Source organism: Stenella coeruleoalba, assembly GCF_951394435.1.
Source record: "Stenella coeruleoalba genome assembly, chromosome: 3".
Classification (NCBI taxonomy): Eukaryota; Metazoa; Chordata; class Mammalia; order Artiodactyla; family Delphinidae; genus Stenella; species Stenella coeruleoalba.
The window spans coordinates 24396807-24421727 of NC_137148.1; the positions used below are offsets into that span (position 1 = coordinate 24396807).

A 24921-nucleotide genomic window follows, 5' to 3' on the forward strand; every position below is an offset into this window, starting at 1 on the left:
ATTTCTGTTTTTGTTCCAGTATCATAATGTCTTGATTACTGTAGCTTTGTAGTATAGTCTGAAGTCAGGAAGCCTGATTCCTCCAGCTCTGTTTTTCTTTCTCAAGATTGCTTTGGCTATTCAGGGTTTTTGTGTTTCCATATAAATTGTAAAATTTTTGTTTCTACTTCTGTGAAAAATGCCATTGGTAGTTTCATAGGGATTGCATTGAATCTATAGATTATTTTGGGTAGTAGAGTCATTTTCACAATGTTGATTCTTCCAATCCAAGAACATGGTATATCTCTCCATGTATTTGTATCATCTTTAATTTCTTTCATCAGTGTCTTACAGTTTTCTGCAAACAGGTCTTTTGTCTCCTTAGGTAGGCTTATTCCTAGGTATTTTATTCTTTTTGTTGCAATGGTAAATGGGAGTGTTTCCTTAATTTCTCTTTCAGATTTTTCATCATTAGTGTATAGGAATGAAAGAGATTTCTGAGCATTAATTTTGTATCCTGCTACTTTACCAAATTCATTGATTAGCTCTAGTAGTTTTCTGGTAGCATCTTTAGGATTCTCTATGTATAGTATCATGTCATCTGCAAACAGTGACAGCTTTACTTCTTCTTTTCCAATTTGGATTCCTTTTCTTTCTTTTTCTTTTTGGATTGCTGTGGCTAAAACTTCCAAAACTATGTTGAATAACAGTGGTGAGAATGGGCAACCTTGTCTTGTTCCTGATCTTAGAGGAAATGTTTTCAGTTTCTCACCATTGAGGATGATGTTGACTGTGGGTTTGTCACATACGGTCTTTATTATGTTGAGGTAGGTTGCCTCTATGGCCACTTTCTAGAAAGTTTTTATCATAAATGGGTGTTGAATTTTGTCAAAAGCTTTTTCTGCATCTATTGAGATTATCATATGGTTTTTATGTTTCAATTTGTTAATATGATGCATCACATTGAGTGATTTGCATATATTGAAGAATCCTTGCATTCCTGGGATAAACCCCACCTGATCATGCTACATGATCCTTTTAATGTGCTGTTGGGGTCTGTTTGCTAGAATTTTGTTGAATATTTTTGCATCTATGTTCATCAGTGATATTGGCATGTAATTTTGTTTTTTTGTGACATCTTTTCTCGTTTTGGTAGCAGGCTGATGGTGGCCTCGTAGAATGAGTTTGGGAGTGCTCCTCCCTCTGCTATATTTTGGAAACGTTTGAGAGGGATATGTGTTTGATATGTGTTTGGTCCTGGGCTTTTGTTTGTTGGAGGATTTTTAATCACAGTTTCAATTTCAGAGCTTGTGATTGGTCTGTTCATATTTTCTATATCTTCCTGGTTCAGTCTTGGAAGGTTGTACTTTTCTAAGAATTTTGTCCTTTTCTTTCAGGTTGTCCATTTTATTGGCATAGAGTTGCTTGTAGTAGTCTCTCATGATCCTTTGTGTTTCTGCAGTGTCAGTTGTTATCTTTCCTTTTTCATTTCTAATTCTGTAGATTTGAGTCTTCTCTCTTTTTTCCTGATGAGTCTGGCTAATAGTTTATCAATTTTGTTATCTTCTCAAAGAAGCAGCTTCTAGTTTTATTGATCTTTGCTATTGTTTCCTTCATTTCTTTTTCACTTCTTTCTTATCTGATCTTTATGATTTATTTCCTTCTGCTAATTTTGGGTTTTTTTTTTTCCTCTTTCTCTAATTGCTTTCGGTGTAAGGTTAGGTTGTTTGGATTTTTCTTGTTTCTTAAGGTAGGATTGTATTGTTATAAACTTCCCTCTTAGAATTGATTTTGTTGCATCCCATAGGTTTTCGGCCATTATGTTTTCATTTTCATTTGTCTCTAGGTATTTTTTTATTTCCTCTTTGATCTCTTTAGTGATTTCTTGGTTATTTAGTAGCGTATAATTTAGCTTCCATGCATTTGCATCTTTACAGATTTTTTTTCCTGTAGTTGATATCTAGTCTCATAGTGTTGTGATAAGGAAAGATATCTGATACAATTTCAATTTTCTTAAATTTACCAAGGCTTGATTTGTGACCCAAGGTATGATCTATCCTGGAGAATGTTCCATGCGCACTTCAGAGGAAAGTGTATTCTGTTGTTTTTGGTTGGAATGTCTTATAAATATCAATTAAGTGTATCTGGTCTAATTTGTTATTTAAAGCTTGTGTTTCCTTATTTATTTTCATTTTGGATGATCTGTCCATTGGTGAAAGTGGGGTGTTAAAGTCCCCTACTATTCCTGTGTTACTGTCGATTTCCCATTTTATGGCTGTTAGCATTTGCCTTATGTATTGAGGTGCTCCTATGTTGGGTGCATAAATATTTACAATTGTTATATCTTCTTCTTGGATTGATCCCTTGATAGTCTTTATTTTAAAGTCTATTTTATCTGATTTAAGAATTGCTACTCCAGTTTTGTTTTGATTTCTGTTTGCATGATGTATCTTTTTCCATCTCCTCACTTTCAGTCTGTATGTGTCCCTAGGTCTGAAGTGGGTCTCTTATAGACAGCACATATATTGGTCTTGTTTTTGTATCCATTCAGACAGTCTGTGTCTTTTGGTTGGAGCATTTAATCCATTTATATTTAAGGTAATTATTGATATGTATGTTCCTATTACCATTTTCTTAATTGTTTTGGGTTTGTTATTGCAGGTCTTTTCCTTTTCTTGTGTTTCCTGCCTAGAGAAGTTCCTTTAGCATTTCTTGTAAAGCTGGTTTGGTAATGCTGAATTTTCTTAACTTTTGCCTGTCTGTAAAGCTTTTAATTTCTCTGTCGAATCTCAATGAGATCCTTGCTGGGTAGAGGAATCTTGGTTGTAGGTTTTTCCCTTTCAGCACTTTAAATATGTCCTGTCACTCCCTTCTGCCTTGCAGTGTTTCTGCTGGAAGATCAGCTGTTAACCTTATGGGCATTCCCTTGTAGGTTATTTCTTGCTTTTCCCTTGCTGATTTTAATATTTTTTTCTTTGTATTTAATTTTTGATAGTTTGATTAATATGTGTCTTGACATGTTTTTCCTTGATTTTATCCTGTATGGGACTCTCTGTGCTTCCTGGACTTGATTATTTCCTTTCACATGTCAGGGAAATTTTCAGCTGTAATCTCGTCATATATTTTCTCAGACACTTTTTCTCTCCTTCTTCTGGGACCACTGTAATTTGAATGTTGGTGTGTTTAGTGTTGTCCCAGAGGTCTCTGAGACTGTCCTCAATTCTTTTCATTCTTTTTTTCTTTATTCTGCTCTGTGGTAGTTATTCCCACTATTTTATCTTCCAGGTCACTTATCCGTTCTTCTGCCTCAGTTATTCTGCTATTGATCCCTTCTAGAGAATTTTAATTTCATTTATTGTGCTGTTCATCATTGTTTGTTTGCTCTTTAGTTCTTCTACATCCTTGTTAAACGTTTCTTGTATTTCCTCCATTCTATTTCCAAGATTTTGGATCTTTACTATCATTACTCTGAATACTTTTTCAGGTAGACTGCCTATTTCCCTTTCATTTGCTTGGTCTGGTGGGTTTTTACCTTGCTTCTTCATCTGCTACATATTTCTCTGTCTTCTCGTTTTGTTTAAGTTACTCTGTTTGGGGTCTCCTTTGCGCAGGCTGCAGGTTCGTCATTCCTGCTATTTTTGTGTTTATCTCCAGTGGGTGAGGGTGGTTCAGTGGCTGTGTAGGCTTCCTGGTGGAGGGGACTGGAGCCTGTGTTTTGGTGGATGGGGCTGGATCTTGTCCTTCTGGTGGGCAGGGCTCCATCCAGTGGTGTGTTTTGTGGTGTCAGTGAACTTAGTATGACTTTAGGCAGCCTGTCTGTTAATGAGTGGGGTTGTATTCCTGTCTTGCTAGTTGTTTGGCATGGGGCATCCAGCACTGGAGCTTGCTGGCCATTGGGTGGAGTTAGGTCTTAGTGTTGAGATGGAGATCTCTGGGAGAGCTCTCGCCAATTAATACTACATGGGGCTGGGAGGTCTCTGGTTTTCCAATGTCCTGGACTCGGCTGTCCCTCCTCAGAAGCCCAGGCCCAACACCTGGCTGTATCACCAAGACCCTGCCATCCGCGTGCCTTGAAAGAAAAGGAAGAAAAAAACCAAACAAACAGATAGAACCCCAAAACAAATGGTAAAAGCAAAACTAAACAGATAAAATCAAAGAAATATACAGACACACACACTCATTAAAAGAGAAGACAAACAAGCAAACAAAAAACCAAAAATAACAGAAAAGCGAACAGACAGAACCTTAGGTAAAAGTAAATCTAAACAGACAAAATCACACAAAGAAACATACACACACACACACACACACACACACACTCATTAAAAGAAAAAAAAAAAAAAGAGAGAGCAACCAAACCCATAAACAAATCCACCAATGATAACAAGCACTAAAAATTAAACTAAGTTAAACATAAAACCAAAAACAAATCAGATGCAGAAAGCAAACCCCAAATCTACAGTTGCTCCCAAAGTCCACCATCTCAATTCTGGGAACATTCATTGTCTATTCAGGTATTCCACAGATGCAGGGTTTATCAGGTCGATTGCAGGGATTTAATCTGCTGCTCCTGAGGATGCACGGAGAAATTTCCCTTTCTAACCTCTACTCGCACAGCTCCTGGGGTTCAGCTTTGGTTTTGGCCCTGCCTCTGTGTGTAGGCCACCCTCAGACATCTGTTCCCCGCCCAGACAAGAAAGGATTAAAGTAGCAGCTTATTAGGGCTCTCTTGATCACTCAGGTCGGAGAGGAGGAAAGGTATGATAGTCATAATTGGAATGCGAGGTGAGCCTGCAGGGGGAGAAGCTGACGTGACAGTGCAACAGCCTGAGGCATGCCTTGTGTTCTCCTGGAGAAGTTGTCCCTGGATCATGGGACACTGGTAGTGGCGGGCTACACAGGCTCCTGGGGGAGTGTGGTAGTGTCCTGTGCTTGCACACAGGATTTTTGGTGGCAGTGGCGGCAGCATTAGTGGTCCGTGCCTGACTCTGGGGTCTGAGATGATAGCTGCGGCTCAGGCCCATCTCTGGAGCTTGCTTACGCTGTGCTCTGCCATCTGTGGACACACAGAGCAGGAAGCGCCTCTCCTTGCGCATCCTGAAACAACAGTTTCTGGCCTCTTAGGCAGGTCCAGACTTTTTCCTGGACTCCCTCCCGGCTAGCTGTGGTGCACCAACCCCTTCACGCTGTCTTCACGCTGCCAACCTCAGTCCTCTCCCTGGGATCTGACCTCGGAAGCCCGATCCTCAGCTCCCAGTCCCCAACCCCCCGGCGGGTGAGCAAAGCGTCTCAGGCTGGTGAGTGCTGGTCAGCACTGAGCCTCTTTGCAGGAATCTCTCCGCTTTGCTCTCTGCACCCATTGCTGCGCTCTCCTCCGTGGCTCTGAAGCTTCCCCCCCACACACTCCACCCCCGTCTCCGTCAGTGAAGTGTTTTCCTAGTGTGTGGAAACTTTTCCTCCTTCACAGCTCCCTCCCAGAGGTGCAGGTCCCGTTCCTATTCTTTTGTCTCTGTTTTTTCTTTGCCCTCCCCAGGTACATGGGGATTTTCTTGCCTTTTGGGAAGTCTGAGGTCTTCTGCCAGCATTCAGTAGGTGTTCTTAGGAGTTGTTCCACATGTAGAAGTACTTTTGATGTATTTGTGGGGAGGAAGGTGATCTTCACGTGTTACTCCTCTGCAATCTTGAAGGTCTCTCTCAGATTTTTTCTTAATGGAAAACACGTTTGTTCTTTCACTCTTAGTCTCATAAAATACTATACATTTTTTGGATAGTATTCATCACGGAAAAATATGTTATTGTGAGATTTTATTTCGCATCTCTCTCCTCAGTACTTTGTAAGCTCCATGATAACAAGAATCAAATTTCCTAATGAACACCTAGTACTAAATTTGAAATACATAAGCATCTTGCTCAAGATAGGAATTCAAAAATATTTCTATTGAATAATACTGATTTTGTATAAAAATACTTATAGAGGCATTACTTACAAAAGCAAAGGACAATAAAATATGTAAGTATAAAAACTGGGGAAAGATGGAGTAAATTAAAGTTTACACCTAGGATTGAATTCCAGTCATTCATTACACATAGTGTTTCAGAAGAAATATTTAACAGCATTAGTATTCTCAAGCATGAGAAAACATTATACTGTTTTGGTTATCATTTTCCTCTGGGCACACAACCCTCCCTATTGACAAAACTAAAATGAAATAGAATATTCTTATCATGAGCTGTCCAGACACTGAAATAAATACCCAGTGTAATTTTTTGCTCTTCAAGGAAACCTGAAGTCACATGGCTAAGTACCTGAATAGTCCAGAAATGGAGTACAGACATATATAGACCATTCTGTCTTACAGGGGGTTATCATAAAAGAGGACAGATGGAGTAAAAAGCACTTAGTTTTCTGTAAAACTAGGCCACAGAGATGCTTGATGTATGGAATTACTGTGGCTACCCCTGGAAAACTGTCCTATATAGAATCTCTTCACAAGCACCCTCTAGGTTTTCCAGAAGGAATAGATGGGGAATATTATATTATTTAGAATGCTTTTGGATTATTTAATAGGAATTTTTTATAAACTTGCTAAAACAATGAGATCATCTATTGTCTCATAAAACTGGAAGTTGGAGCAGATTTCTAAGCTCACTGAATACATGACTTAATGAGGTCATCAGAGTCATTGGTTTTATCTGTCTTTTATCTCTTTTGTCCTCAGCTTGGCTTTATGCTAAGACTGGTTGCCCTCAGGGTTACAAGGTGACTGCCAGTAGCAATCAGTTTTAGAGGCTTATTCCTGTTCCTGACTGAAGAGCAAAGAAGAACTTTCCCAGAAGCCCTTAGCTGACTTCCCAATTCTTTTAATTCTCAGTAAATTCCATGTCTATTTTCCAACCAATCACTGATAGGTGTAAAGATAAATATTGTGATTGGTTTAGACTAAACAGAGCCCACTCAGTCTCTACTAAGTTATATAAGCTTCATAGAATGAACTGGATATTTGGGGAAAATGAATTCAGTTTCTAGTAGGGAAATGAAGGGGGCATATGGAATATAAATGGATAAGCAACAGTTAAAATCCAATATTACAAGCTCTTTGGCTATCCAAGAACTTATTCCACATACATATTTTCATTCCACACATTCTACAATACATTAAAAAAAAATTCATGCCCACTTGAAATATGTCTTAATTCCTTCCCAAAGGGAGAAAATCCAAAGTCAATTACTGCATTTATTCTGAAGTACAAGATCTCTGGGTAGTGTCCAGTCCTCTGACATGGCTCCCAATGGTCCAGTGATAAAGTGATTTATCTTCCTTAACTGTACACAAAGTGGTAAAAAAGCATGATAATTACAATAAAAAACTCCCTTTTGTAAAGGTGGACAATGGGAAAATATGCAGTTGTCTATAATATACTTTACTTGTTGGACAGGGATACAAAAACTTCCTGTTCTGTCAGTGAAGTGATTTTCATAGCTTGTGAATCAGAGAGCTTTTATTCTCCTCTCTCAGAGTATAGCCATGTCTGTTGTCTCTGTGACCTTAGAGTGGACAGTGTAAAATTTCTTTTCTGGGTCTGCACCACTTTAGCAACGTACTTTCTGTAGGTGAAAATTCTTGGGACTAGTGTTTACTTTAGAAGGTTTAGCAATCATATACTCTAACCAGGCTTGGGGTCACTTTGGTATACATTTCTTTTAAAACTAGTTATACAGTCTACTTGTTTTCAATTAACTGCATGACTACTAATACACAATCAGCAATTATTTGGGCCTATGAATCTGGAAGTTTCTGGTTTATGATAACAAGCTCTGTGCTCTGTCTGTGCCATGAGACCTTAATGTAACACTTTCCTTTCCTCTTGGTCTCAGTTACCAGGTGATTTAACCAACTGCCTCTGGCACGAATATCGCTGCTTTAGACAGCTGTATCTTCACAATAATCAGACTGTGCCCTTCATCAGTCACACAATGCTTTACAGGAGGTGCTTGGAAGAGGTTTGGGGGGACAAGTGTTTTGTTCTAATCTTATTTTCTCTCAAATTCCCAAACGTTTAGAGTACCGTTCTCACAAGCCTTAGCTTTTCTAAATCATCCAGGACCCTGATTACTAAACTTCCAATTGTTTTGATTATAATCCGTAAGTGAAGATGACCTCTCTTAGCAGAGACATATTTTTCTCACTCAGATTTCATATGAGTCACTTGCAGACAAAAGTTTTCTCATATTTTAAGGTGTTATGTAATGCCAAAGAAAAGATTCAACCTAGTTCAATCTCATAAATATTTCCTACTAGGATTCATGATGACTCAGCCATCATCAAAAGTAAATACATCTCAATATACAATAGGCAATAGTTAAACAGAACTTTTCTATAGAATAACTAGTATTTTAAGATTCCTGTGACAGAAAAATATTATCCTTATTGCCTTGTATCAATTTTACTCAATTCCATATTTTAGAATGTTACTTTCAGATTTCCATTTCTAACACAAATATTTTATTCATTTAGGATGCTGACTCAAGGAACTCTGATTCAAACAGCTTTAATATGATTGCTATGAATAGGCTGATACAGAAGAAGTCTAGGAGAAAGACAATCTTCAGAATTTATCAATTTAGGAGCTCATTAGTATTATAAAGGCTCAAGTTTTACTATCTCTCAGCTCTCCCGGCCACAGTATTGATGCCACCCTAAAATTGGCTCTGTACATACTTGTAGAATTACTGCCAAGAATGATCATGATTACCTGCATTTTCCTTCACATCAGTGATAGAAGAAGAAATGTTTCTGGAAATCATTGCTAATTACAGAGAAATGATTTTTCCAAAAGCAAATTTCTTTATGATTCTCTGTGATCTGAATTTCACTGCATTTCTATTCCTGAAAAAAAAAAAAAAAGATCACTGACAAGTAGAATGACAGCTTAACCTGAATGTTTGACGAATGGCACATTATTGGTTTCCAATGTGTCATCCACAGCCTATGGATATCCAAGCTACCTGTGGGAAGGTTGATATCTAATCAAAATCAGAGTTGTAAGTAAAAGGAAGCAATGCTATGGCTTAAGCAAACAACCATATCTACTGTAAGGACACTAGGAAATTACTGGATTTCTTGATAAAAAAATGTATTAAGGCTTAGGACATGAAGATTGATAGAACTGATGCAAATATAAGAGCAGTACTACCCCATAGGTAAGTACAGTAATCATAGGGACTCCATATATAGTTTTTCATGATTACAAGACATTAGGGAAATTCAACTAAATTTAGATGTATTTTCTTTGGAGAACTATGTTGTATTTCTTCCTGCATTGTTTTACTATATTATTAACAGATATTGTTCCCAAGAACACACATTAATAGCTCTACTACATACAAATCTCAGATTCTTAGAGTCTGTTTCCAAGGGAATTCTATCTGCTACAGAATCTGATTGGGTCAATTAGATGTTATCCCATTATCCAATACATGGTGTTTCTAATAGGATGAGTTTCTGATGATGAATAAACTCCTGGTCTTCCTTATGTCTGTCTGTACATGGTAGATTTTACCAAGGTGCTAAAAAGAAAAAAAAAAATTAAGAATATAAACATACCTTTTACAAAATATATAAATAAGTGTATTAGTGTAGGCTTTAAAAAGAATACCAGTCCACAGTATTACTAGAGAGAGGATAAAATAACATAAAAGTTAATACATTGCTGAGATTGTAAGAAGATAAGGCAGGCAATTAGTTCTCCCACCAAAGAAATAAAACACAAAACAATAAAAACAACAAAAGATGACTTGTAATCAGAGAAGTGATTTTAGTCAAAAGAAATCTGAGACTGTCTTAGAGGCAAATTCAATATCAGTTTAGGAAAAACTGACTAAATCATGGACTTTTGCTAAGCTGGTGATGAATCTTACACCTGTATATTACGTGCAGAGTCTCACTGGGGCTAAAACAGGAGGGTACAAAAATGTGCCTATCACTAATGGAAGGCTGTAAGAAATCATATTTTTATGCTGTGGCTGGGGGTTAATAATAACATACCCCGCATGTTTGCAGTTACAGATCTCACTTGGGTCTGAAGTTCAAATTAGAAGTAGATCTCTAATCATAAAAATCATATATTGATAAATTGAAGCTAAGTTCAAGATAGTTTCCCAGGTTAATAGTGTTCCTTGGAACCCAGAAGAAGCACATTTAAACCTATTTTAGATGAAATTATTCTGTACTTAAGCTCCCAGAATTTCAACAAACTAAATTGAAAAAAAAAAAAAAAGACCTCAATATCAAAGATGAACTATAGATGAAATGAAGTCAAACATAAATAAAAGTCAGCTAAAAAAAAAGAGGAACTGATAGACATACCATACCCTTCAATAAATCCAGTGATTTTTGAAAAATCAGTTCTAAATGTAAAGAAATTATATAAAATTATTTTATAAAATAAAGACAAAATCAAGAAAAAGTCTATATCTACTTGCAAAATATCCAATGCAGTTCTTGAGAAAGAAAAATGTTAAAATTAAAATCACGATAAATACATTAAACGTAAGATTCAATTTAGCTAAATAGACAATTATTATAATTTATTTATGACATACCCAATTTAACAGGACATAGAAAGCCTGAAGTATAAGTGACAGAAAGAATCTAAGGGGAGAATACTGATCAAAAAGAAATGGATTTAGTTATAATAATATCAGAAAAAGAAGTCAAAAATACTATCAAGGATTAAAAGATATTTACTATGATAAAATGTATGAATCATTAAGAAGACCTAGTAACTCCAGCTTCTCAAGCTTCTATAAATATAGAAACTCAATCTTCACAAGGGAAAATTGAAAATCCACAAACTGGGAAATGTTCTCACACTTCTTTCACTTAATGCTATGTCAAAAAATATTTATAGATATAGATAGGTAGATGACAGATAGATGAATGAACGGATGTGTGTGTGTGTGTGTGTGCATGTGCACATGCATATGTGTATCTTATAAGAGTCTTGAATCAGCAACAGAATTATTGAATCTGACACTGACCTGGGGTAACATTCAGACACTTCAAAAACATCTAGATAAGTGGTCTGAGGTATCAATAACATCTATTAAACAGAAATGATACCCTCTCAAGTTGTTAGCATGAGAGATATGGAGGTCAGGTGATAAGCTGAGTTCTGACCCAAGCCCAACTCACAGTGTGCTCACTGGTTCATAATGAAATTTGTGGATATTTATCCCGTTCCTGATATATAAGTGGAAAAAACACAGTTAGTGATCGAACACCCCTTGTCTTGCTTTTCAAATTTGTGTAGGAAAGCCAAATGAAACTGAACTGAACTTGTCTCCCATTCCAACAAGCATGAAATCAACAGCAATACTGCATTTCTGGAATTATTGAAGAGATGTGTATTACTGTCAAAGATATGAAAAATGTAGTAGTTGTGATTCCTAGATATCCCCATTGAATTTGCTTCCATGGCTTTAGCACAACGGTGATGGATCATGGCACATAAACATGGACTCCTGTATATTTAACAGGTGGCAGCCTGATTTTGAATTGAAACTGCTATGTCTACATGTGATACCCTGACTAGAAAAGCTTATCATAGACATTATCATTGGAGATTTAAGTGTGCATCTATTGGTTTGGAAAATAATAAATAAGTAAATTTTCAATCTCCATTAAGTGTGTGTGTGTTTATATGGTAAGGACCAAGGATGATAGTTCCACCTTCATGGTTTTATATAAGTATTACATCAACTCTCTTACTTTCTACATAATACTGTATATAGGGCATTTATGATCTCAATAATCCATAGAAGATACCAGTAATTTGCTATATTGATTACATCAAGTTAAATTGATCTGTTGAGCTGGAAGTGTCAAGTTCCCTAGATGCCATGTAAGATACATATATATTCTCATTATATATTCACTATCCTTTTACATGGATAAGATCTTTATCCTTGTACCTCCAACCACTAAGTAAAAGACCCAGGTCTTGGTTGACAACTCTAGATTTTGAAAAACACTGACTACACTTGGAAAACTTTTCCAACCTATTCACTGGGTTACCTGAAAGTTTGCTAAATTAAAGTAAGTTCCAGAGGGAAAAAAGCCACCTTTCCAGGCTATGGTAAACTTTTTCTTTTTCTTGTGTTGTACACTGTAGCATATTCAGTGATACACCAAGAAAAGTAAGGATGCTAGATGATATATATCAAGCCCTAATATGAGAGTAGCAATAATTTCTAAGGTTTGGGGGAAAGAATATGCATTCTTTGTCATAGAACTACTCCTTATTTGTTTATAGCACCTGGGATGCTACCACGTCCTAGAAGTGAAAGATTTCCTAACCAGGACCACAAATTAATCGATACTTTTATGCTCACCATGAGCTATGTTTGATCTCATCAACTATGTTAATAAGTCATGTGTGTCCTGCAGCCATCCTTTAGTTAAACCAGACTTAATCAGGTCTAGAAAGCACAAGTAAATTACATGAACAGAGTCCCATGACAACTACCTCTGCCGTATTGTTGCTCATCCTTAATCCAAATCTGTGGCTTTATGAAAACCTTCCTACAGCCAAGTGATAAAAAAGAAGGGACTTGGGACTGATTCACAGATGGGTTTCCACAATATATTGGCAGTAGTCAGATGAATAGTGGAGACACATAAGAGCCACATTTAAGGATGCCTCGAAGATATAATAGTGAAGGAAAATCTTCACAGTGAGGAGAGCAGTGAGGAGTATACCTTTCTATCCACTTCCTGTGGATTAGAGGTAGTCTGGGGTTTTTACATACATGAATTTCTGGACTGTGGATAATTTCAGGGTCGTTTCATCAGGACCTGAACTAAACAAGACAGGATCACTAAAAACAAGTTTCAGGGAAGAAATACATGATAGACCTATGGGAGGGACATGAACTATGAGGATTTTTCATGTCACAATAATACCTGCCCGAAATCACCATCTTCTACAGTATCATGTGTCAGGATCACCCATATTCTGCATGTCAGACAACTCCTCTATTGAGCGTCCCCAAATCCCATGAACAGAGGGATCATGGTGGCAGAGATGGAATATATTCATATGTCCAATAACATGGAATTTCTCTCAGTGAGGCTGATTCAGCTACTGCCATTGCTGAATGTTTAAAATGATAGCAGAGACAGATACTGGGCCTCAAAATAGCACTATTATTTTGGCCACCTGAAGGCTGTCATTTATATTGGACTATTTCCAACTTGGAGGAAGCAGTAATTTGTCTTTACTGGGCTTGACATATACTCCAGATGAGGGTTTACCCTCCCTGTTCACAGTATCCATACCAGCATCAGAGTCTGTTGCCTTCAAACACCCATTGTATCCACGTGGTATCATACAAATATTGCCTGGAACCAATGCATAGCATTGAACCCTATCTCTTGGAAAGAGTCAGCCTGATAGAACATTGGAACACAGTGGTAAAACCTCATCCAAGGCACAGGCTCTGGCACTGTCCTCTTTGACCTGGTATACACCTTGAACCAAAATCCAATGTATAAAATTGCTTGCTAAAGCTATAATACACACCTCTGGGAGCCAAGGGAATGTGTGAAGAGTAGAAATTATCTCCCTTAAAATAATACCCAGAGATTCATTTATAAAATTTGATTCTGTCCCCCCAATATTATATTCTTCTGGGTTAGAATTTCTGGTTCCTTCAAATCAGAAATGGGAAATATTTCTGCTAGAGGAATACAACAGGATCTTCTACTAAATTGGAAATTGTATTACCAATTAGGGACTTTAATTTCATGTCACTAGTCTTATAGGCCAAATAGGAATTATTATATTGGCTAGGAAAATCAATCCAAAACATATGACTATAATTATAATTATATATTATATAACTATAACTATAATATGACATGAAACATAGTGTCATGTATGGTAATGACTATCAAGGTACAACTAAAACGACTGTCTAATAAGGACATAGCATTTAACAGATCAGACTCCTTGGGAATGACAACCTTGGTCCCTCTTCTAAACAAATAAGCCAGACTAGCCAAAGTGATAGCTAATGATGAGCCTCTTTTACTTCTAAGCAATGATATTGGGTTGGCCAAAAAGTTCCTTTGGTTTTTAAGTAATAATAAAAGACACATTCTTCATTTTCACCAAGAACTTTATTGAACAACATATTCACTCTTTTGTTCCACTATGTTCTGCCATTTTTCAGGCAACTTCATAATTCCATCTTCCCAAAACTTTATTTTTTGAGCAAAGAACTATTCCAAGTGCCTTTTACAGTATTCCATTAAGAGAATTTTGTTAAAACCAAAATAAATGGAAATCCGAAGGTGCAGTATCTGGTGAATACAGCTGATGAATCAGAACTTCCCAGCCAAGCTGTGACAGTTTTTGCCTGGTCATCAAAGAAACATGTGGTCTGGCATTATCCTGATGGAAGATTATGTGTTTTCTGTTGACTAATTCCTGGTGCTTTTCATCGAGTGCCGCTTCCAGTTGGTCTAACTGGGAGCAGTACTGGTTGGAATGAATCATTTGGTTTTCCAGAAGGAGCTCATAATAGAGGACTCCCTTCCAATCTCACCATATATGCAACATCACCTTCTTTGGATGAAGACCAGCCTTTGGTGTGGTTGGTGGTGGTTCATTTCACTTGCCCCACGATCTCCTCCGTTCCACATTATTGTACAGTATCCACTTTTCATCACCCATCACAATTTGTTTTAAAAACGGGACTTTTTGTTATGTTTCAATAGAGAATCGCATGAGGAAATACGGTCAAGAAGGTTTTTTTTGCTTAACTTATGTGGAACCCAAACATCAAAGTGATTAACATAAGCAAGCTGGTGCAAATGATTTTCAACGCTTGATTTGGATATTTTGAGTATGTCTGCTATCTCCCACGTGGTATAACGTTGATTGTTCTCAATTAATGTCTCCATTTGATCGCTACCAACTTCAACTGGTCTACCAACCGTGGAGCATTGTCCAGTGAGAAATTTCCATCATGAAACTTCGCAAACCACTTTTGACACTTTTGATCAGTCACAGCACCTTCTCCATATACTGCACGGATCTTTTTTTGCGTTTCAGTTGTGTTTTTACCCTTCTTGAAATAATAAAGTATAATATGCCGAAAATGTTGCTTTAATCTTCCATCTTCAATATTAAAATGGCTACACAAAAATTCACCAATTTTGATGTTTTTAAAAATGCACTGATATGACAGCTGTCACAATACAATCTAAGAAAATTGTTTCGAATGAAGTTAAAAACAACTAAGCACTACTAGAGCCCTCTTATGGAAAAAAATGAATGAACTGCTTGGCCAACCCAATAATTAGCTGGTATTTTGGAGGAGACTGACTAATTAGACTCGTACTTCTCCTGGACTTATAAAGTAGGGATGATTTATTAACATGAGGGAAAAATGGAGAATATAGAACTAAGATAAAATGGGAAGTCATAAAATATTTAAGTGGCACAATGAATGGACTGAATTGGGCAAGGTTATGTGTGTCTCTTACTTCTTCAATTCCTCTGAATGTCGTCTTTGTTCTTTTCTTTGAGGTTGCATTTTCATGGGATCTCAAATCCATTCTTGGACAAAATACTACACTATAGGGCAGCAAATATGGCTTCCTGATTAGACATATATTGCAACCATAAAGTCCGGGGTTGTTGCATCCCTTTGTAATTAATATTGATGAATCAGTAATAAGAGAAAGAAAGCTAAGCATATCACTTCTCCCTTAATTCTCTCTTCCATGAATAATTCTAAGATAAGTTAGTCTCATGTGCCTAGTGCAACAAACATCTACTAAATAATTTGGTGTTTCTGTTTATGGATTACTGCTATGTATCTTTTCTAGCCTCATTTTCCTTTTATTCCCTTTTTTTCATCTTCATCACCCTGGATGTGTTTCCTTCAAAATCAAGCCCAGAATTGTAATCTTTGTGTTAGGCTTTAAAAGCAAACCACATTCTTTTCTTTCAAGGGGATAAAATAATAAATAGAATCACACCCCATGCAATCAATCAAAAATTTACAGCACAGATAAAAATTGTTAAAATAGAAAGAAGACATATGTATAAATCAGGGATCTCAAAGAAACACAACCAATAGAATTTGCGTGTATGTGTGTGTGTAGTTTTCTCTGTTTGCTGATGATATGATCTTGTATCTAGAAAATCCTAAAGGCTCCACCAAAACAATGTTAGCACTAATGAACAAATCCAGTATTCTCTTGTGAAATTAAGTGAGATTATCTATGTAGAGCCTTAGGACAGTGCCAGTCACAAATATGCATTCAATGATGTAGGCTATTACATGAACAGTGGTACACAGTTACTGATGATATGGAATTTATACTGCTGATGCATTTTATAGTGGAAATTTTAAACTATGAGTATCTTTCAAAAGAAATGCTGTAATTTCTCAATTGTTCTAAGCTGGAAACAATGGGAACCCTCAAATGATCCTTTTTCTGGCAAGGGTAGAGAAGCAGTCTCCAAGGTAACTAAATCCCAAACCATATCAGAATTTAGAAATAAAATCTATACTTTAAATTTCGCTAAGAATCAGAAGGGTAATTGGTAACACTTTGCAGCTCAGTAGCAAAAGGCCCTGTATAGTCAATTCTGTTCACCCAGTCTTTAAGGTTAATAACCAGTTATTACTGGTTTCATACTAACAGCAATTCTACTAAATTTAAGTAAAATTCAAGTCCTTCAGCATTGTTCTATGTTTATATTTAGAAGTTTTGGTGTCTTAACTATCCACCTCACTGAATTTTGCTTTCATTTTTTTATGAATAACCTTTAATTGACAATTATAAAATAGAACATTGTGCAGTACTATTTGATAATATTTACCACGACATTAAGACATAGGTTAATTAGAATAATGTTTAAACTATTCAGAATATAATTTTCAGTTGAATGAAACAGTAGTATTTGCTGTTCCTCTTATCTTAATTACTTGATAACATGTGTAGATGAGATGAATGCATAATTCTATCTATCAAGAATATGAAAGTAAGTGTTTCTTCTTTTTTATAATCTCTGAAAATAACGTTTTAATGCCAATGCATTGTTTCCACAGTTCCATCATGGGTTTTGGGCTATAAATGCTCATAGCATATTACAATGCAAAATACATTTTGTGTATTTCTCTGAAAGTTTCAAATCCACTACACCCAATGCTTTCTACATAGCTTCCAAATTAGTCATATAGTACTGAATTCATACTTTTTTAATTTCAAAGAAATGTCTTATTTTCTAAGTATTTTTTAAAAGGAAGTACATTCTTCAACTCAAAATTTGCACAAGCATATTTTCTGCTAGGAACCAACACACTAAGTGTGTTAAAATCAAGTGAGAAATATTACTTTTGCTTAAAATACAAAAATTCTGATGAAAAAATTAATGTTACTCAAGTATCATCAAGTTATACCACATTACTTATATATCATTGGCAATGGATGTTTCTAACAAAGATTCAAATATAATATCAGCTTTGGAAGACGAAGGAAGCAGAATTTTCTCTCTCACAGCATCTGTAGGCATGCACTGAGTGAAATACATATTGATACTTGCTTAAAATTACCTTCATAAAATATTCAATAAAACCAATGGAGAAAAAAGGACACAGTGTTTTGACCTTTTATAAGACATAAAGGTTGCTAAAATCAGCTAAGCTATCAGTTTGGTCCTTGAGTATGAAATTCATTTTTTTTTTTAAAAAGGCTCCATTGTCTCTTTAATTACACTATTGGCAACAGTGAGAATGTGAAGACTTGTAGGAATTTCTCTATTGTCATGATAGATACTATGAAATTTATGAGGCCTTTATTAATTGCTCATAATGTTGCAGCACTGAACTTTCTTTACATTTGAAAACAGTGCATTTTATGGAAAGGAAATAATGAAGTAAATGTTCCCCTTGATTGTAATGAAGTTTGGATGGTTTGATCAAAATGTCCTTCAGATTTAGTCCATGAGTACTCAACAATCCAGTATTTTTCATTAAACGAGAATGCATTCTTGAAAAAAAAGTCATGTCAAATTTTTATCTTCACTTACTTAGTACAAATAGATACAGACAGTCTCTGGGCCAATGAGAACCTGTCAGGCAATGATGGCTAGAGAACAGTAAGGCAGACCTGGACAACTAGTCATCTAAGTGACGAAAAGTGTAACTTCTGTTTATTTTAAAATACAAGTTAGTCCCCAGGTAAAAATGCCATCACTTACTAGTACCTTAAGCTAGATATATTTTTTAAATTATATTTTTCCTTTTATCATCTTCCTGTCAGGAAGGGTCAGGATGGCACATACGTGTGGGGTAGAAAGATTAAAGACAAAACAGAAAGCCAATCATTTCAGGACCAAAAGCCTCCTTTTTTCTTACCAGTTTACAGTAACTGTGATAAATGTTATTAAAATCATCATTCTTTAAAAATTTATATGTGAAATATTTTCAAAATAATCTTCAGGGAAAAAATAACTGCATGCCATATAAACTATTTTAGAATGTGGAAAATATAATATCTTTGCCAGTTCATTCTATGAGGATATTATTTGCATGCTATCCAAATAAGTCAGATACCAACACACACACACACACACACACACACACACACACACACACCACACACACACACATTGTGCAAGCCAATTTCACTTACAAAGACAGATTAAAAGTTTCCAGCTAAAACATTAGAAAATAAATTCCAGCAGTGTTTTAAAGAATTAATTCAACATAACCAAATAGGGTTAATCCAAGAATTTGAGGATAATTAACACATATATCAATACAATTCCACATATTAACAGATTAAAAAATAAAACAACAAGGCCCTTGAAAGATAATGCAAAAGCACTTGCAAAATATGATAGCAATTCTTGACAAAAGAGATCAGTAAATAGGGCTAGAGGTAAACATATAGTGTAAAAAACTGAACAAAATGTTATATATATTTAGTGAGTAAACTAGATAAATGCATAGAAAATTTCAAGAATGACACACTCAGCAAACCTTGAAGACAGGTTACCACTGGGAAAGGGTATGGTATTCAGGGAAATGTTTATCAGTTTAAAAAGAAAATTCCAATTTCTAATTTATCTCCTTCTACATTATTGGCATATTTACAATAAAATAGTATTTATATACTAATTATGCTTTTAATAAATCTATCCCTGGATTAACTTTAACCATCAGTTAACTACATATTTGGACCTTGCTAGATTGGCCAAGCTTGTAATTGCTTTTGCTGAATTAAATTGGAAGATGATACCACACTATTTGGAACATTACTTTAAAAAATCACATGAAAATTGTCACTTTATGTAAAGATTTGCAAAGATGCAATTAATGAAATTACAGGGGAAGCTTTCTATGAGCTTCCTTAGGGAAAATCTTTTTCTAATTTCAACATGACTAATAGATGTGTTTTTCCTGAATAAAACACTATGAATGTGATTATTAAAGACTGGTTATTATTACTTATTTATATTAGCTTTTATGAAAGTTAGAGCCATGTGGAAAAATAATATTTAATAAGGATAAAACATATTTTAGCATGGAATTTTTTTATGCCCATGACTTTGTATGTGCATTAACTTTTAAGTATTTTACATAAGCAATTTTGATTGTTGTAGACAAATTATGTTTTGTCAAAAAAGTGGAAAAAAAGTTGAAAATATGTATAATCCCAACTCACAAAGACAAGTATGTTGATACATTGGTATGTTTTCTTTGCCTTTAATTTGGGTGGCATATATTCAATATTAAATTTATACACTCACAAACGGACAAAACACCATATAAATATGTTCCTATGTAATATATACACAAGCATATATAAAATATAACATAAAAACATATGTTTTTTGAAAATTGCCATCATTATATATATGTGTGTGTGTGTGTGTGTATATATATATATATATATATATATATATTTATATACCCTGAGTTTTTTTCACTTTGCAATTAACATTTTTTCCTGTTCCTGCTTATCATTACATATTTTATATTATAGCTTGGTGTAGTTTCTCATAAATTATTGTTTATGCAAATTGAATTGGATTTTTCACAATGTCAAGTAAGATGATAATAGGAATAATTTAAAATATATGGTTATGAAGTTTTGAAATCAATTAAAAATATCAATTAATTTGGTGTAAAAGTATTACATATCCTTCATGCTTATTGTTAAGTTAATTCCTAGGGGTTTTATGCTTTTGTTGGTTTTATAAATGGATTATGTTTATATGATATATTTTTTAACTGTCATGATTGTGTTAAAAAAAACAACAACTTTTGATTATGGTAAAAAGCAGTTAACTCTTCTATGTGTAAGAATAACTGCATTCCTCTCCCCTAACTTATCATCTTAAATTTTATAAAGATACCATCTACAAATTTAGAAAATAATATTTGACCCTTCTTTCCTTTACTTAGAATTTTAATTTCTATTCTCAGTACTTCCACGGCTTAAATGTTCAAACAAAGTTTAATGGAAGCAGAGCAATCACTGATCACACTTCTTTGTTTTTAACTCTAATGAGGAAACTCTTATTGCTATATTGTAGAAGCTAAAAAGTCTTCTGGAATTTTATACTCTCCACCATGCCAAAGATAACATTAAGAAGATATTTATTTATAAACTTACAGTGACTTTATCAAGAAATATTTTGCCACAGACTAACTGAAAAATTTTATTTTCTTACTGAATCAATTGTATATTTTAATACTGAACTACATTTGCATTCCTAAAACATATTTACTTGATCATGGGGTATAATTATATGAAAATGAAATTATTATTCTGAATTTAGTTTTAGCAGTGGGATTTGGCAAGAATTTTCCTTATGTGCATCACTTGTATCAAAATTATAATAGGTTATTAAAATAACGTGTAATGTTGCCTGGTTTTACAGTCTATGGATAATATTCATCATCAAATGATGAATCATTTGATTCTTGTTAGAAATGCAATAACAATATATGCACTACATTCCATTTCTAAATTCTCAAAAGTTCTGATATCAAAATACATCTGGGCTCACGGTTTTCAGTAAGAGACTGTGCTAATGTATTCACTTGAGTTCCTTTATGCTTGAATTCCTTTCCTCTTTTTGGGTCTCCCTCTCTTCCTCCTTCTTTCTTATTTTAACCTTTCTTGATTATATTTGCCAACAGTTTATCAGTTTTATTCTATATATTTTTAGATATATTGAGTAAGACCCTTGTTTTCTAATTCATTTGATTTACTTTTTAAATTGAAGTATAGTTGACTTACAATATTATATTAGTTTCAGGTGTACAGCATAGTGATTCAGTATTTTTGCAGATTATTTTCCACTATAAGTTATTACAAGATAATGGCTATAACTCCCTGTGCTATACAATATATCCTTGTTGCTTATCTATTTTATATATAGTAGTTTGTATCTATTAGTCCCATACCCCTAATTTGTCCCTCCCCTCCTTCCATCTCCTCTTTGGTAACAAGTTTGTTTTCTTTATCTCTGAATCTGCTTCTGTTTTGCATATACATTCATTTGTATTATTTTTTAGATTTCACATGTAATACCATACAGTATTTGTCTTTCTCTGTCTGACTTATTTCACTAAGCATATTATACTTACTTTTACTTTTGCATACTGTTTGTCCTTTTTTCCCTGGGGTTCTTTATCTATTCTTTTCAAAACTATAAAATGGATTTTGACAGGCTTTGTCAAAATTCTGGCACTGTATTCTGTCACTATTTTAAATTACCATTCTGAATTTCTATTCACTACATTCTTCTTGCATATCTAATGTATTATATCTTGCTAATTTTTGAAAACTTATGAGTTAGTGTAAATAACTTGTAATGGAAAGGGAGGTAAATGGAAAAACAAACGGATATAAATAATTTTACATGTATTTTGAGAATCTGAGATGTCATTCTACTTTACCATCATGTTATATTTCAGCATTTCCCCGAATAAATTGCAGTTAGTACCCTCACTGTATAATGTATACTTATTTTACAGAAAGTTTTATTTAAAACCTCTTCTTCATAATATAGCAACTATTATGTAGAGTAGATCAAATTATGTCCTCATACTCCGATGAAAACATTTGCTGTCTCTCTCAACCATGTAAGAATTAAAATACAGCCCTCATTATTATAAAACCCACTGAGTAATTAGCTTAATTAATGTGCAGTTTTACTTTATTTATAAAAGCTTATATGTAGCTAGATTTGTAAAATCTAAATGCCTTGACAATACTTACTAAAGCTGGAGATTGGGAAAAATAATAAAAAATTATCCCCTAAGGAGACATAATAGGCCAGAGACCTCTTTAAATAAATATGTTTACCACGTTTTATTAAATAAGATCTAACTCACTTCTTTAAAAAATGACCTCATTTTAAATATAAAGTATTTAAAAGATAATATAATGTTTTAATAAAAATAATTTTTTCACAGAAAAACTTAACAATTTTTGCCTTTTTTTTTCCCAGTATATTTAGGAATACTAATCTCAGTAAATTTCTAAAAGGACTTATGTTATCTTTTGTTAATAAGACACTGAGGGGCTTCCCTGGTGGCGCAGTGGTTGAGAGTCCGCCTGCCGATGCAGGGGACACGGGTTCGTGCTCCGGTCCGGGAAGATCCCACATGCCGTGGAGTGGCTGGGCCTGTGAGCCATGGCCACTGAGCCTGCACGTCTGGAGCCTGTGCTCCGCGACAGGAGAGGCCACAACAGTGAGAGGCCTGCATACCGCAAAAAAATAAAAATAAAAAATAATAATAATAAGACACTGAATCCCAAGTATATTGACTTAATAAATACTATGTTATTTATCTGTGGACATGACACAGTTGAAGAGAGAAACTCTGAGCTTTTAATTTTAGCTGCAGCAATGGAAATAGAGGGTGTTTGACAATGGTGAAATGAAACAACTTATAACAATAAGAAATACAACAATAGAAAAAGAATAAGAAAAATGCATGGTTCATGCCGTTTTCGTTATGAGTCTATGGGTGTGTTATTTTTTCCCAAATGCCAGAAAGGTTCTTAAAACTATTTACATAATATATTCAAAAGAAATTTTGTAGAAGGTAATATCCTAATCCTTACAGACAGAAGATATTCTGAGGAATGCATTGATACTGAAGGTAAGTAGCAATAAAATTCCTCTCATGTTTTATAAAATAGTGAATATGAATAGAAATAGGTAGCTCAATAAACACAGATAATAAAGTGTGTACATTTGCAATAGAAAGCATCAGCCTTCAAAGTTTGACACTGGAGCAAATACAAATAAAGAGATTAAAGAATTCAGCAAAAATCAGTGTATCAACTTGGGACAACTGCATCAAAAATACTCTGGGCCATACTTGGCTACAGAACAGCAAGGGACTTAAAAGTACATGAAGAAGAACCATAAGACATGTTCTGAACCCAAAGAGTCTGCACCACAGTAAACTCAAAGTTTTATAGTTAATCATAAAGCCATAACATGAACATGTAAGCCTATTGTTCATTGTTTTGTCCTCAGTGCCTAGAATTTCATCAGTAACTTATCAATAAATGCTTGATTAATAAATAAAAAAACAAGCTATAGCTATACTTACACTTACCAAGGCATAAGGAAATTTTATGGATAAATCATAGATAATAGATTGATGACAGGTAGATGTTTGATAGGTAGGTGGATAGATAAAGACAATTTAGTGATTAATATATGTTCCAAACTTATCAAAACATATGTAGTTCTTTAAAAGTTCCACATTGCAGGAGTATCTTCAAGTAGTTTCAAGAAAACTTATTGGAGTTGAACCGATTGAACAACATTTGCAGAGTCAAAAGGTAAGTAACATTCTTACTGAATTGTGTCTGTATAGGTATTATTTCTTTCTTTTTTTTTTAACATCTATATTGGAGTATAATTGCTTTACAATGGTGTGTTAGTTTCTGCTGTATAACAAAGTGAATCAGCTATATGTATACATATATCCCCATATCTCCTTCCTCTTGTGTCTCCCTCCCACCCTCCCTATCCCACCCCTCTAGGTGGATACAAAGCACCAAGCTGATCTCCCTGTGCTATGTGGCTGCTTCCCCCTAGCTATCTATTTTACATTTGATAGTGTATATATGTCCATGTCACTCTCTCACTTCGTCACAGCTTACCCTTCCCCCTCCCTATGAATAGGTATTATTTCAAATTAGGCAACACTCCAGGAGCATATATTCTGAAATCATTACTATAGGCAATAGTTAATATATATTCCTGATGAGTAGGAAATATTAACAAACTTTAACTATTTAAGGTGCTCTGTGAAGAAAATCAAATAATAACTTTTAGTAAATTTTATGGTCTATCTACAAGTGATAGAAATTTTATACTAGTGGTTTATAACAGTGAGTGATCAGCACTCCCCACTCAATGAAAATAAAAAAAAGAAACAAATGAACAAAAATCTTCTCTTTCTACTTCCAAAATAAGAAGTTAAATACAGGAAATTATATAGTTTTGGCTTTGTCATATTATTGATAATCATGTCAATCTTTGTCATTTATTTTGAGGCTGTGTGGCTAGACATATAAGATTACAGCTTTTATTTTTATTTATTTGTATTTTTATTTATTTATTTTTTTTTGTGGTACGCGGGCCTCTCACTGTTGTGGCCTGCCCCCCCCCCCCCCCACCGCGGAGCACAGGTTCCGGACGCACAGGCCCAGCGGCCACAGCTCATGGGCCCAGCCGCTCCGCGGCATGTGGGATCTTCCCGGACTGGGGCACAAACCCGCATCCCCTGCATCGGCAGGCAGACTCTCAACCACTGCGCCACCAGGGAAGCCCTACAGCTTTTATTTTAAATTTGGGATGAATTGCTCCTTTTAT

General features: G+C 34.9%; 1 protein-coding gene across 2 annotated transcripts in view; it reads right to left on the reverse strand.

Annotated features, from left to right (window-relative positions):
• Nucleotides 1-5646: 5646 nt before the first annotated feature.
• Nucleotides 5647-24921, reverse strand: part of LOC307184502 (uncharacterized protein) — a 300163-nt gene continuing 280888 nt past the window's right edge. Inside the window, exons 3-4 of one of the 2 annotated variants that reach the window (XM_079918033.1) lie at nt 8734-8867; nt 5647-5684 (exon numbers count right to left, since the gene is read on the reverse strand). The gene's annotated coding sequence lies outside the window, so the exon portion shown is untranslated. Of the gene's footprint in view, nt 5685-7168; nt 7304-8733; nt 8868-24921 lie in introns of those variants that run through there. The other variant, XM_079918032.1, reaches the window with a different exon arrangement.